The sequence below is a fragment of the Sinohyriopsis cumingii genome, chromosome 13 (assembly GCF_028554795.1).
Source record: "Sinohyriopsis cumingii isolate HCF-2022 chromosome 13, ASM2855479v2, whole genome shotgun sequence".
Lineage (NCBI taxonomy): Eukaryota > Metazoa > Mollusca > Bivalvia > Unionida > Unionidae > Sinohyriopsis > Sinohyriopsis cumingii.
This window is the reverse complement of record NC_142973.1, coordinates 58,117,998-58,135,393: the sequence shown is the minus strand read 5'-3', so window position 1 is coordinate 58,135,393 and position 17,396 is coordinate 58,117,998.

Here is a 17,396-nt window from a genome sequence, read left to right as displayed (position 1 = left end):
TGCATGAAGAAGATCTCAACCGTATAAAACTTAGCGTGCCTTTAATTTCACCTACACGCATGTAATCGAATCCAGATCGTAACACATGAAATCAATCATACGAAAACAAACTCGCTGCGACCACATGTTCACACTTTTATACCATTTCTATTTTCAGCTATTTTTTCATAAATGTGGGTATCTCAGCCATACTCAATATATTGGACCTATTTTTCGACCTATATTCATAACTATTCTTAGGTAGATGCGTCTTTAAAGAGTAAAGTAATTTTACCAACACAACGTCACTGTGACTAGATTTTCACGCTTGAGTGATTTTGTTTTTATTTTTCACCGTTCGTTTGTTATGCCCTTACTATGTTGGACCCTGTCTGGCATATACTCATGGAAACTGGTGGGTAGGTGCATATGAGTGGGAGTGACTCGTCCATACCAAAATCAGCTCACTTCGCATTTTGCAAACTTTTAGTGGCTTGTGTAATTTCAGCTATTTTTTCGTTACATTCTCAATATCAATATTTTACATAATTTCAGTTCACTAATGGAATTAATTTTATGTTACTGTGGATGTATTTTACAAAATTTAATATTTACCTGATTTTCATGCTTGAGTGACTTTTGTATTTTCAGCTTTCCAATAACTTATCGTAGAACTTACTTTTTACATACACTTATGAGTTTAGTATGTGGATGTATGTTAATGTGCGTATCTCAGCCATATGAAAATTAGGTCACTGTCACCTAATTCCACAGTTGATTAACTTTAACTTCTGTATTTTAAGCTTTACAGTCGTTGCATTCCCAATATAATGGACCCTATTTTATTTACGCTCGCTAAAATTGACATGGTGATGTATCTCAATTATCTTAACTCGTCTGTATAAAACTAGGCCACTGTGACCAAGTTCTTAAACTTTAATGTTGTTTGTAATTTCAGTTACTTTTTGTTATTACTTCTGTACCTTTAACCTCTCGACATTTAGACTAATCGAACTTTTTTAACCCTACACTGATGGAACTTGGTTTTTCAGTTTCTTTGCTACTCGAAATGTACTAATATTGAATAAATAATTTGTTTACATCTGTACAAGGATGAAATTTGAGCCGATTTTGCGGGCAAATAATGGCATCGCTAAAAGTCAAAGTAGTTGTATTGTGCTTCTTTAAAAACAGAGCAAAAGAAGACTTTATACACATGTAATTTTCTTCTTTTTATTTCATCATTTTTTTTTTCATTTTTTTTTTTTGTATATGCACTTGTATTACTATGTTGTACTGACATAGTACCCGTTGGCGTGTAATGTAAAAGAAGATGTTAAAAGATCTGGACTACGCCTCGTGCTAATATGTTAGAAATAGTTACCATAGGATGAAAGAATGCACAAAAATAGCTTCCTACGATTTCAAACACTATGGGGGATTAGATTTCCGTTACGTCGGGGTGAGGACAAAGAAACGCGCGTCTCGGTAGGAGTAACGTATCTAGAACGCGCATGTAAATAACTGTATAGAGCGGACATGTTCATACTTTGTTCGAGTGCATATATTTAAAATAAATGATAGCACTGTTTTACTTATATGAAAAATAGCATCGGGGAAAATTAGTTTATCTTTAATAAATTCGAAGTTGATGTTGGATATTTTGTTTACTAGTTTGCACTTTTCTACATATGCGTTTGAATATGTTCGAAGTCGATGATGATGGATAGTTGTACTCATTTGCACATTTCTGCATGCACGTGTTAATAATTGATACTGGATACTTGTTCTCGTTTACATGTTTTTATATGTGCACATTCGAATACATTAGAAGTCGATGCTGGAAGTTACTCTCATTTGCACTATTCTAGAGGAATATTGTGAATAAGCTCAAAGTCGATGGTTCTTGATAGTTGCACTCATTTACACTTCTCTATAGGCACGTTTTAATAAGTTTAAAGTTGATACTAGATACTTGCTCTTTTTTACGCTTTGCTACATACACGTTTGTTAAACATGTACTATAAGCAAATTCCAAAATCTTAAAAATATATTTTAAATGTTTAGTTCCGGCTGATGAATTATATACTAGAGTAAAATCTATATAACGATCACTACTATCAAACAGCCGCCTGTCTTTCAAAACCGCCATTTTAAGATTCATTGTTTCAAATCATCATATTAACAACTGCTACTAAATAACCATACAACATTAATCGATAAAGTTATTTTTTCACCAGAAATCCAAACTATTTCTGATAATACAATAATATATTGTTGTGAAAGAATGCTTCCCTGATGTACATAGTACTGGAAAGTGCTGCAATTCTCTAAAAGTAAATCGCGAACATGACTAATGTTGGTAAAATTGTTGGTTATGTACATTTTTGGACAGGCCACACCATAAGTACTTTTGATGGGTAGCTTAACGTCAGTGAGTAAGCCGAGATGCTTAGTGAAATGTCCGTAACATCTATGTGCACGTTTTTAACAAGTACTTAATATTAAAGATATACAGGTTTAGTTGATATGTTCCTTGGTAGTAGTGTACTACTGCAAAATAGAAAGGAGATTACGAATACTTCTTTGATTGCAGCTGGCCACACCTAAGTGTCATACAGGGATCCTTGTGTACCTTTACTCTTTAAAATAACAAGCCTTTGTGTCCCTCTTTCCCAAATATAACTATCCCACAACCCCTAAACTTGTGCTCTGTTGCTGCATAAAAAGAAACCTTTATCCAGCGTATACAGAAACTAAACAGTATTCTGATACCGGCGTAAATTTCTTGAACTTTGATTGGTTAACAAGAATGGAACAAACTTTGATTGGTTAACAAGAATGGAACAAACTTTGATTGGTTAACAAGAATGGAACAATATTCATTTATTCCCCATGTGTGTGGAGATCATTCAGAATTAGTCCATCAAACAACACTAATGAAAGCCTAATGACAAAACACCTTCAAAACGCAATGAACTCAGTCAAACTAAAATGTTACCTGGTGTCTCAGATGCACTTTAATACGTTTAACTAAGCAGTGTGTATCATTCCAAATGTGGCAAATGAGCCCCAAAAGACCTGCCATAGATTTAAGCCACTTGCTAGTAGCTAATGTAAACAGTAGTACAAATATTATCTCTTTGGTCATTACTCGCATTGCTGATCCAGCAATTCTAAACTAATCATGGTTTTGTTTATTCAAGGTAACACTTTTTCTTTTCTTATTCACTTATCACGCAATCATCACGCTAAGTTGCCCCAGCATGGAAAATAAAGAGAGAATAGTTTATATTCTGCAGCTAATGATTGCATACATCATATGTATCGAAACTGTTTAGGTATGCTCTGAAATAATTAGGTTTAAAATTCAACGGGTGTTGTCCGGGATAATTTGTAAATATCTGTGTTGCACAGTAGTCTCAGGAATCCAACCTTATGACAACGCCGATAATTCCAGATTGAGTTAGATACACACGAGAGTTGATTGTAACGAAAGTATGTATCATTTGGATCGTCTCCGTTTGACCCTCCAGTAGTTAACAATTCGCGCTGTGTAATTCGGTTCCAACCCCGTCGACAGAGTAAATGGACGCCAACTTTTCAAGATTATCTTACACATTTAGCAATCTTTATTGACACTGTTGCACACCTTAGAGTGTTATTGCTTTATTTGTTCTATACTTACTCTGATGCTTCGTTGTTGTTGTAGGGTTTAACGCTGTTTTTCAGCACTCGATAGGCTATACATGGCGGCCAGTATAAATGGTGGAGGAAAACCCGGGAAAACTCCGGAAAGAACCACCGACCCACGAGAAGCTACTGGCAAGCTTTTTCACATACCCACATTGGCTCTATCCGAATCTCGAAGCCACATGACGCAGACAGAGGTGAGATGGCAGTGATCCGTAACGGAGTGCGCTTTAGACCACTCGGCCACTCGGGACCCTCCACTGATGCTTCGATTTTGATATCGAAGTAAATCCAGGCACGACAAAATGTTTGCATTTTTAAAACTGTGTTGACTGCAGTTTCAGTGGTTGAAGAACTAATTGTAGCTGAGAAATGCCGAATTTGGCAACTGTTATATTTCTTTAACGAAACGAATATAACTAAATTGCTTTTGGTTGAATGTGACTAGATATATTCATTCTTTTGCACTCATATTTCCATAGGCATGACGTTTTGTCTCTTATTGCCCACCAAAAACCAACCAGATTCACAATGCAAAACAACTCAAAGTGGGCTTAACCCAACCAAATGAAAAAATGTTTCGTGCATCTCTGGTGCACAGTAGTCAACTGGGGTTGTTTGCGTTGAACAAACTGGGGAAGTTATGCAAATATACATGAAGTCCAGGCAATGTTATGCAGCCGCAGACCAGAGGTTCTTCAAACTATTAGTGATATGTATATTTAATTTATATTGTGTACCTGACTTTTGTCATATTTTTAAGTAGTATACAAATTGTTCATTCCTGTTTCATATCAGTCTTTGGAAATATATTGTCAGAGTTAATAGTTGTGCTCAGGTATAATTTGAGACTAATTATTTATTTTAATTATTTATGGAATTACAAAGTACTAGTTGACTTTTAGACCAAAGAACCGTACTCAAGGGTTACTGAGAACTCATTCAAATACATTCTGGATTATATCATTGTGGTACATCAGGACATTCAGGACTATTAGAAATCATTCAGAACATTGTATATTTTTATACTTGTGATAGGACATTTAGGATTACATGCAATTTCATTCACAAATCTGCAAGTGTCTCTTACATTGTCACTTCATATCTTACAGCAATAAATTATTAGTTAATTTTAATAAACTTATTGGTTTCGTTTCGTCATAGTTTAAGACGTAGAGTCGTAACATTTTAGTGTACCGGGAAGTACGGAAAGTTATTTCTCACCCATGCGACAGAGAAATCTAACTGTTTTGCTAACCTTACTTTTCTTATCTTAGTCTAGTCATCTCAGACCAATCGTCTCAGTCAAGGTGTCCACGCGCTCAGGACAACTTTTATAAAAAGAAACCCTTCTTGTCTTCTGCTGTGCCTGACGTAGTTGTACTAAAATCACACAACAACAACAACATCAACAAATATATAACAAAAATATAGTAATTTAAGGTAAATCAATCTTTGAGAACACACCATAGAAACAAATTTCGAGAGAAACAAAGACACAAACGCATACGATGTCGAGCTTTTTGGTATTATGCTAGTTCGTTCCACACAGCATGGTCAGTTTTATCCTATATGCAGGCCTAGCTCAGTACATTTTAACGTCGTTAAATGTAGCTAAAGCTACTTAACTAGTTTTAAATACTTCGTGTGAAACAAATTATATACTATTAGCTACATTTAATGACGCTGGCCTGAAAAATGACTGCTACAGATAGGATTAAATTCTCAATGCTGTGTGAAATGAACTATGACAGAAAACACTGATCTATGCACACAGACTATAGACCTATACACTTCATAGCCTCTCAATTCTCTTAACAACTGACTATAGACCTATACACTACATAGCCTCTCAATTCTCTTAACAACTACGGACAACTTAGTAACAGCCAGAAAATGTTATATAAAACATGCTTTCTTCAAATTTTATTAAGCATATCCATTGTGCCCCGGTTGAATAAAAAATATATGTACAATATTTAATGACCAATAATGCGTTTACCAGCCAGAACGAATCATTTATCCGTCAACACATTAATCCATAAGCAAATTTCACTGTAGCACTTGCCATATTTCCAGGACAGAAAAATAAATGTTCAAAGAATCCTTGAACTTAAAAGTTTAGCACATGGTTTACCGCTATAGTCCGTTTTTGGAGGGTATATTATACATGGGGGTAATTTTACAATCAATATTAAGGACAACACAAGTATGTCACAAACAGTTTCACCTCCTCCTAAGAAAAGAATACTCATATACGATAGTGACACATATCTCTAATTACCCAAGAATAATCTAAAGCATGATGTTACTCTTCGTTACAGCTTGTACGAAGTACAACTACAGTAGAGCTGAGTAGCTATTATCATTTTATTATTTACAATATAACTTTTCAAAATTGGAACTGATGAAAATAAAAAATTCTTGTAATAAATATTAATTATTTATTGTCAATTTCATATAACATCCATATATTAAATATGATAATACCTCATTACTATGCAACGTTTTATGTTGTTATTTTTCTTTGCTTACGCGTATAAACTGTGTACTTCGGAGGCAATGGTCACACCACAGCTCTCATTAACATATTTATATTCATGCGCTGCATGCAAACATTGGATGTGAACACTAGTGAAGAATTCTTTTTACTGTAAAGAAAAATATTGAGTGAGAAAAATAATCTACGTTGGGGTTAGGACCGAGACGAGGAAATCCCAGTCGCGGGGTTACATTATATCTCTACCCACTCGAGCAAGCCTCCTGGGGCAGACAAATAATATAACCCCTTGACTAGGATTTCCTTGTCTCGGTCCAAACCCAACATCAATTCTATATAACTATCCTGAACGTTATACACCCGAAACCAAAGTCCATTCACCCCAAGTCGAAGACAAAGAGAGAATGGAGCTCAAGACGGTCTTAATATTATGTAATCCTGGTAGCTAATATGTAATGAATTTATTACATTATAAGCCTTAAGTCAACTTATTTGTTGGAGAATAACACAAATGAATCTTTTAGTTTTCATTGTTGGCTATGCAGACCATTGGGTACAAACTGCACGCTATTTGTAGCGGTTGCATCCCTTGAGCCTAAATACAACTCTCCAGACGACTAACACATCAGCATTGATGTGTATCTGTATGTGTGTGTGTGTTTGTATGTGTGGTTTGACTTCTAACATAAATTTAAAAAACTTCAGCCATATCGCTACGATATCTGCAGTATGGCAGTTTATAGTGATGTCTAGCACTGGGGCATCATGCCGCAGATATGTAGCATCATGTCCCACCTAGTCACATTCTCCTGACACCATTCCAACCAGTCCAAACACTAACCTTTCAATGCTGAGCGCCTAGCGAAGTAGCTGTTAGTACCACTTTAGATATCAGCTAAAATCTGACTGCTTAAGTAGTCTTTGTATTCTTTACCACGGTATTATCTATACGATTTCCAATAAACTTTAGAAATTCAATTGTTATTGTTCAAAGCTCGAGTCATAATGTAGAGACAGAAACAGGTCGAGATCAAGATCTCATGTGAAATTTACTAAGATATCTTTGAGAATATTATGTGCAAAATAATGTCTTAATAATGGATTATTCATATTATTTTTTTGTTAATCGTGTGCCTAACGATAATCTGGGTTCCTTGACAAGTTGTAGGTACTATTGTATTCCATACCTTCACAAAAAGGGAAGGTCGATGACGTTTGTTTTGATCTGGGTACTGTGTGTGTAGCTATGTTATCAACATATACATATATTCATTTGTAGCTATATGGCCATTTTATACATACATGTATGTGTGGCCGTATGACCATCTTATATGTACATATATGTGTGATCATATGACCATCGTATACATACATGTATGTGTGGCCGTATGACCATCTTATATGTACATGTACGTGTGATCATATGGCCATCTTATACATGCATGTACGTGTGGTTATATTGCTATCTTATACATACACGTACGTGTGGTTATATGGCCATCTTATACATACATGTACGTGTGGTTATATTGCTATCTTATACATACATGTATGTGTGGTTATATGGCCATCTTATACATACATGTATGTGTGGCCGTATGACCATCTTATATGTACATGTACGTGTGATCATATGGCCATCTTATACATACATGTACGTGTGGTGATATTGCTATCTTATACATGCATGTACGTGTGGTTATATTGCTACCTTATACATCCATGTACGTGTGGTTATATTGCTATCTTATACGTGCATGTACGTGTGGTTTATATTGCTATCTTATACGTGCATGTACGTGTGGTTATATTGCTATCTTATACGTGCATGTACGTGTGGTTATAGTGCTATCTTATACGTGCATGTACGTGTGGTTATAGTGCTATCTTATACGTGCATGTACGTGTGGTTATATTGCTATCTTATACGTGCATGTACGTGTGGTTATATTGCTATCTTATACGTGCATGTACGTGTGGTTATATTGCTATCTTATACGTGCATGTACGTGTGGTTATATTGCTATCTTATACGTGCATGTACGTGTGGTTATATTGCTATCTTATACGTGCATGTACGTGTGGTTATATTGCTATCTTATACGTGCATGTACGTGTGGTTATATTGCCATCTTATACGTGCATGTACGTGTGGTTATATTGCCATCTTATACGTGCATGTACGTGTGGTTATATTGCCATCTTATACGTGCATGTACGTGTGGTTATATTGCGATCTTATACCTGCATGTACGTGTGGTTATATTGCTATCTTATACGTGCATGTACGTGTGGTTATATTGCTATCTTATACGTGCATGTACGTGTGGTTATATTGCTATCTTATACGTGCATGTACGTGTGGTTATATTGCTATCTTATAGGTGCATGTACGTGTGGTTATATTGCCATCTTATACGTGCATGTACGTGTGGTTATATTGCCATCTTATACATGCATGTACGTGTGGTTATATTGCCATCTTATACATGCATGTACGTGTGGTTATATTGCCATCTTATACATGCATGTACGTGTGGTTATATTGCCATCTTATACATGCATGTACGTGTGGTTATATTGCCATCTTATACATACATGTACGTGTGGTTATATTGCTATCTTATACATACATGTACGTGTGGTTATATGGCTATATAAAATACATACATGCAGTGTCCCAGCTAGGATTTCAAATGGCAGGAGTGTTGAGCACGGCACGCTGAGTGCGGTTGAACAATGTTTCAAGGTCAGGGCACTTCATGTGTGAATAGATGCCATATAGTAGCCAATACAAAAGAGAAAAAATAAGTAACTTTGACTCAACATCATTTATTTCTTAAACTATACACTATTTCAACCAATATTTAACTAAAAATTATGATTCTTCTTCAGTATAAATTATAGATTTTGTGTCTGCTGCCGTCTCATCTGTCCTGGTTTCCCTTGGTAGGTTCATTCTGAGTGAATCTAAAAAATACAAATGGTCATTTTACTATTCATGCTCCAATAATAATTATATAATTCAAATTTGCGCTGAAAGTAATAATAACAATAATAATATTAAAACAACAACAACAATAATACAAATAATATTACATGATCTTATGGTTCACACACTATATGATAACTGGAAAATTAATTTCATAAAAATTAAAACCATGAAACTTAAAGTAAAATTATTTTTCTCTGTATAATGGAAATTTACACACCATTCTTGTGTCAGATAGTTAATTTCATTATAAAGGCAAATCATTGTACTGACTTTGAGAAAGAAATATGTCCGTCTATTTATCATGCTTTCTGAATAAATTAGAGTTAAGTGTAGAATGAATAGACGATGAGTGTAAATGAAAAAAGAATAAATTAAATTAAATCGAGGACTACTGGTCGTCAATAATTATGTCTTTATATACACATGATTAAGAGTATATGGATAAAAAAGGCTGCGGTTTTCTGTTTTCGTATGCTTTAAAGCAACACATACAATGCTTTCGGGCATTTCTGCGTACTTAAGGTTTCCGTCTCCAATACTGAAGCAAAACGCATTCCTAATTCGACCGATTGACCAAAATAAAATACAGCAATGCTTACCATTTTAAAAGAGGCGATTGTCATCAGAATATTCGGTACAAATAATATTAATTTTGGACACAGGGGATACCAACCCCGTGTTTTCCTCACTCGTGATATGTCGGCCTATTTATGCGCACATCATTGAAAAAATGTAATGTTAATCCATCGGGCTATAGATATGAAATACATTACTTTGGTCTGTTTCTGTCAGCAGTTCAGTCGAGTAATTAGGTCAGGTTTATAGCTAGTTTTATCAAATTCAACGTAACAATGCCAATAAATGGCAAGAGATATTAAGCAAACTAAACCGATCTTGTAAAAAAAAAGTTAGTAAAGTTCAACATTTTAATAAAAAAATAAGCTATTATGTGGAAGAGAAACAACAATGAATAGGATGTAAAGTGTTCACAACGTCTTGTTGATGGGAAAAATTACTAAAGAATTTAGAAACAGACTATACGCTGGGGAATTTTCTTGAGAAATTTGGTTCTAGCGGCTAGATGACACGTTGGGTAACAGACGATTTTGGATGTGTGGGAGAACTTCTTACATGATTGGAAGCTTGGATTGAAATGCAGTATTCTTTTAACGTATACATTTCCATCTTTTATATAATGTATTTATTTGTATGATTCTAAAAGATACATAGTAAATCGAATTTTCTGGGTTACCAGTTCAAGAAGGTTATGGAGTGGGTCTTCATGTTGACAGTTAGAAATCACATTTTCATATGCATTTCGAGTCGAAATGCGGGTTATTTTTGTTACACTTTATGAATATCACTTTCCTTAATTAAAGTACTAGCGTTTTTTCTTGATACAAAATGGATGTTTGAACAAAAATAGCACGTGATTCAACGTTTACAGAAATGACTTATCGTTGTGCAGAATTACCCGACGCGCAGAATTAGCCGACATGGTGGTACCCAACAGAAACGATTTTAGTTTACCAAGACAACGGCTCTTGATGACGGTGCACGGATAGGGGTATCAATAGGAATACAGTAAACATGTCGACCTCATGAATAAATTAAAAATAAAATGCACTTGCTGATAATATTCTGTCAATATCCTCTTTCGCTTAAATCCCGTCTTTGCTAGTGAATTACGAACTCTGTGGTAGGCATTTCTCTGTGGTGATTGCGCGCACATCGATAATGAGCCTTAACGATAAAAACCGAAGTAAGCCAGTTGCACCGCTGTGGCAAAACCAGCCAAAAGTGTGGTGCAAGAACATATTTAAATTTCAAAAAGCGAATGATCGGGGCGCTTTTAAATTGTATAGGGGTGTTCAAAGGCATCATAAATTTGACAGGGGTGCTAAAAGGTTGGGCAGGGCGTAGCGCTCCTCTATTCATGTTTAGGTGGAACACTGTACATGTATGTGTCGCCATCTGATGTGGTCCTCACAGAGGTACAGAATGCATCAAGTACGACGAATATGGTCTTCATCGAAGTACATTTCTTGGTAAGTATGAAGAATGCATCAAGAACGACGAATATGTTCCTCATCGAGGTGCAAAACTCGTTTTAATTACTATTCTCTACACCTTTTACGCCACGAGTTTATCGTGTGGAAAAAAGTTTTCGTGGTCATGCGATTGCTGCATGTGTTATTCATAAATTGTCCACATTGAATTTGATGGTAAACGAAATCAGATAAAAGTAGTCACACACACGCACACACACACACACACACACACACACGACTTGAGGAATCAATTCTTTGAACAGTATTTCTTTGTACAGGACTTGGTAATTTACTAAATATTGCAGACTGTCACTGGCTTCCTCCCACAGAATTTGCTGCAACACTTTTGACAAAAATTGCTGAAGAGTAAGTCTTTCTACTGTCTTCTTAGGTGATCCAACGTCTGATCATCTGAACATTGTTCAAAATACTCATCCTTCTTCTAGCATTTAGATACGAATGATCAAAAAGTATATGCAGTTTCTGATAGAATTTTTTTTTCCTTTTTTTTCTCAATCCCAATAATTTCTCTTGATATGCGTATCTGTAACTCCAAACGTAGACTGTGAATCATCTCCTCTTCTAAAGTATCCTACGTGAGAATCCTAACTTGGACTCCGCTAATGAAGATAGTGAGTGGGCGGAGATGAGCTGGAATGTTCCAGGTAAACTGCATCATTATATACATTTTTTGTGAAGCTTAATGCTACTGCGGAAACACTATACTATATTTCCTTCAGCAGGTAGACAAATCCAGTTCTAGCTAAAGAATTGAGACTAGGTCCTTATATATATTTTGGTCATTTCTCTTTTGAACAAATCCATTTTACTTTGAAAGACACAATATCCACCCAAAGTGACAGGAAACGTGTACTCTTTGTGATTCTAGATTAAGTTGCTATGGTAATGTCGTACGTGCGTTGTGAGTGGTGCATGAATGATATCCATAGACGAGCACACGAACGGCATCGCTTTTACTAGTGAAGCAAAATATTTGTGCTGCATCACTGTTGTTAGTAGAGGGTTAAGGCCGTGTTCCATCGCTTTCGATAGTAGAACGCCAGGGCCGAACTTCGTCACTGCTGTTGCAGGGTACATCTTTATTCTGGTCGCAAACAAAACACCCCACTCGCAGTGAATCCATCACACAGCTGCTGTGTTGAATTCGTCATAATCGGTGAAAGTTTGTACTCATATTTGATCTTGGAGTCAACGTGTCCATTACTCGGTTGCTGTGTTGCATTTATCTCTCTAGGTCGTCATATGTACTTGCAATGATCTTTGTGTTATGGGACTCTCCCTTTTTATAGTGGAGAAAGATGCTGCCATCACGGCAATGTATTGTGATCGATAGAACAAGCAAACGTAGTTAATGATAGTACAGAGACTATCTGGCATGTTTTGGGATAGCTGAATATTTCTTGCCCGTATAATTGGATCCTTCCACCACACACAAATGAAATACTGTACATATATTTTCTGTCCTATGTAGACACATTATGCTTTGATTAAACAGTAGGTAGTCCATTCAAAATGTACTAAAATGGTTAAATTCTCTCTTTAAAGTTGGTTTACAGTGGGACGAGAAAAAAAACATTCAAAGAAAAGTCATTATTAAGGATTAATATGAGAGTGACGTCAATTTGTTTATGGATTCCATTATAATCTTGATCAGCTGCATAATTACTTTTTGGCCCAAATAGAACATTTGTATTTATCTTTCTTTTAAATTTTACTTTTTATTTATTATTTGTGATTTTTAAGGAGTACTTTTCCCAAAAGAAAAAAGATAAAAGTGTTGTTTTTTCTCACCTGGAATAGGTTTTGGATAGATGTTTCTTGAGAACAATGTAAAAGTGCATATGAAGTTTATTTGGACAACAAAGTGAGATAGTTTCCAACAAAAATATGGATAACATGTATTATTACAAATGTCATCAATGGAAATTCTGGTGCATTTTATTGTAATATGATTTTTCTTTTTATAAATGAGGATGGTTCAAAGATCCATTTTGATCGATTTCGTAATAAATTTGGATTCCACATAAACTTTTCAGAATTGTAGGGATTTTTAAATGCCATCAAAGTCTAGAGAAATATATTTCAGGTCAATATCGAATCATTTTTATATCCAAATTTTCTTCTAATGCTAGTTTATTCTATTATAATAAGGAGCACAAAGGTCTGTAAAAGACTTACTCAAAACACTTATCTGGAACAGTTAGCAGCCAACCTCTGAGGTGAAAATGACAAAAGAATATGATGATTTTGTGGGTATAATTGTTGTTTGCCTTGACTAATAAGGTAATCATATATCACAAATGTACACAGCTTATCAAGTGTCACAAAGTGATCAAATATCCAGAAAGTAGACAGTTTCCCGTGCCTCACAAGGTAGCCACATATCCACGACATAGATAACCCCCCTTGCCTCACAAGAAATCTTATATCTCCGAGGTAGATAGCTTCCCTTGCTTCACAAGGTAGTCACATAACCCCGATATAGTGTCACTTGCCTCACATGGCTATCACATATCCCCGACACAGACAGTTTCCCTTATCTCACAAGGTTGTCACATATTCGCGACACAGGCAATTTGCCAAGCCTTGAAAGGTTTCTCACATATCCCCAAAACAGTTCTCCTTGCCTCTCAGGGTAATCTGATATCCTAGGCGTATTTAGGTTCCCTTGCTTCATAAGGTAGTCAAATATCCCCAAAGCAGACAATTTCTCTTGCCTCACACATTGATCGCATATCTCTGACGTAGATAGCTTCCATTACCTCATAAGGTCGTCACATATTTTAAACTTGAATAGCTTTACTTGCCTCACTAAGTAGTCACATATCTGCGAAACATATAAGGTAATCAGATATCCCAAACATAGTTTGCCTTGCCTCACAAAGCAATACCAGAGGTATATGGTTTCACCTGCCTCGTCTGCCTCACGAGGTAATCAGATATCACACACGTAGTTAGTTCCCTGTGCCTTTTAACATAAAATATTTCAAACCAATAATTTCCAGAGAATTTTCCCAAATCCAATGTTCTGAACAAAACTGTATTTTGATATTGAAATTTTTCGTAGTATTTAAAATCCGAAGCAATCTTGACTATCACTGGAGAATAATTGCAGCTGCGTTAGTTGATAAATGAAGGGAAGAACTCCATTGGTCAGAACATAATCATGTGATCAGACCCAAATACGTTTATTTCTGTATAAATTGTACGGAGAACTACTTTATACTAACTTCTATAAATAGTCACGTGCAAAGTAACTAACGTCAACACTGTACTGGAAGGCATACACTATACATGCCTTTAAAACGAAATAAAAACGATGGGTTTATATTTTATTTAGAAAATTGAATAAATTGATTAGACAGAATCAAATAACACATCTTTGCTGTTTTTCTGAATTTAAATAAGTTTTCGTTTGACTATATTTGAAAAAGAAAAGCTGGGAAACCACAAATATGCCAAGAAAACTGGAGCTACAGCACTTTCACAGCAGCTCGTTACAAATGAATTTAAAAATATAGGTAAATGGATGTGTGGATTGAGAGGAGGGGGTCAAGGACTAACATTATAACAATTGGATGCACGTCCTACAATGTAAGACGCCGACCTTGATAGTTACGATGTGGGGTGCGTGGGTGATCCGCTGCCACCACCCCCAAAGTAACTGTAAGTGTCGATGTCTTGCACTGTTTGACTATTGGACCCCCGCCCTATCACTATAACCATTTACCGATAGTTTTAATTTCATTTGTAACGAGCCCCTGTAGGTAGCATAAACTGTTAATCAACACGAAAATAGAGACAAAGGCGCGAAAATTGGTTACTCGCGTGTCTGGACAATAACGAATCGGTCAAGTCACAATGAACTCATAATGGCGTCAAATCCAAGTCATTCGAATGTCAAACAAAACAACACATCCTTTGCTTTAAATATTGAACTTCTACTCAGATGACATCTGCCAATTTAGATAAAAGATTAAGACCATGCTGTGGAACGTTCAAAACTGAAGGTCGCCTACCATTGGTAGACTTTTTAGCTTGATATTGACGTAGCTATTACGTTGCAGATGGTGAATCCCATATTCTATTTGAAAAAAGTTACGCAGCAGACGCCTCAACAAGAATTCATACGCTTAAACGGGCTATAAAATATCTTGAAAAACAACAAAATAACAATAATAAATAAATCAAATTATAAATAATTGCAATTATAAGAGTTTAGCATATTTTTTTTCTGAGTTTATTGTGGTATAAACTGTCATTTGCCTGCTCACACAGCTTACATAATGCCCTTCGGGCGTTACTTGCTGTGTGATTCAGCAACTGATAGTTTATACCACGATAAACTTAGAAGAAAACAACATTAATATATTCGTTGGATGAAGATAGAATGCAATCTTACATGCAATTTGTGTGTTGCAAAGAGATAATTTCACCTATGTAAAAGAGAGAAAATAGCATCTTATCACGTGATTAAATTATTTAGATTGCATTTAAATTAAATATTTGTAATAGTAAATTTAATCATGAATAAAAGAACTATACCTTCCTTTTTCAAGAGTTGAAAACTACTCTTTGCACAAATTGTATGTAGATGGAAAAAAGTTTGATACCAAAGTGCGACTATATAAAAAGCTCATTAAAAAATGCTATTTATTTAATTCAGTTTAGCCCCCTATTAGTAGGGCGGTATTTGTTGCCATCTATGTATGCAGTGATATGTTATGTACATACTATCAAACCCATACCCTCCGTATGTATGTATGTATGTATGTATGCATGCATGCATGTATGTATGTATGTATGTGTGTGTGTGTGTGTGTGTGTGTGTGTGTGTGTGTCTATGTATGTATGTATGTATGTATGTATGTATGCATGGATGCATGCATGCAGGTAGGTAGGTAGGTCGGTAGATATGTAGGTATGTATGTAGGTAGGTATTTAGGTAGGTAGGTATTTAGGTAAGTAGGTAGGTAGGTAGACAGGCAGGTAGGATGGTAGATAGAAGTGACTGTCTTTGTAATTAGTTGACTAGATTTCGTATTCATTTCACCTACACTCTCCAATAATTTCCGTCAGCTAAAGAATGCTTTTAATGCGATTTCGGTGTCGAATGTCATTTGAAGGCTGTCGCTGGGGACGGTCAATAAATCCACAGTGTTACTTCGTTTTCACCCAAAATAAAAGATATTAAAATATTTTTAAAAATGGAGTCAAGAAAGTAAAATTATATGAGCCACATGATTGTCATCAATTTCCTGGTGTACAAGCAGCACATGCACCGACACACATATTTTGCAGTTATTTTTATGGACTTCACTACAGGTAACTTCTCTGTTTACATCAACGATGGCCTTCATTAACAAAGACAAATTGGAGAGAATGTTATTTTGCAAATTACTGCGTTTTTAATTATGATCATTAGGAAACCTGATCTGATAGTTTGATTTCCCTTTGGCATACTTTTCCAATTTGCCGGCACGTACAAAAGGCCATTGGTGCGAAATAATTGGAAGTAATAGTACTCCGTGACATTTTATAGTAAAAAGAAAGGCATAGCTAATGATTGCAGAAGGATATAAATTACGGTCTTTATGAAAAAAAAGACGAATAATTATTATCTGTTAGATGTCTTGCTAAATTATGTTGATGTGATTGGGGTTGGGGGCTAGGGGGTAAGAGAGGGAAGCCACTGGCGCTAAATAATTGCAAGTAATAGTACTCCATATCAGTTAATAATTGTAGAGGATTGTAAATTACGACCTTTATGATGGAGAAAAGCAAATGATTTTTCATCCTTTACTTGATTTTACAAAATTCTTTTGATGTGTGTGCGTGTAGATTGGTGTCTAAGAGAGAGAGAGAGAGAGAGAGAGAGACTGATTTTGCTGTTCTTCAAATCGATTTTAATTTCTTGTACCGTCACTGACCGCCAGATAATCTTTTGAAGCCATGAATAGCACGTTCTTTGCAGATGAATTTGTTGGGTTTCACTCTGCTTACAACTTCCTGGGAGAATTCCAGTATTTCAAGAAAACACTTTTACGCCTACAGTTTTTTTTTTCATACTGTTTCTTTACTACAGCTGTTAACCATGTATTTCAACATTTGTCCATTTGAACACGCGATGCATTCAGTGTTAACATAAGTTCTTTGT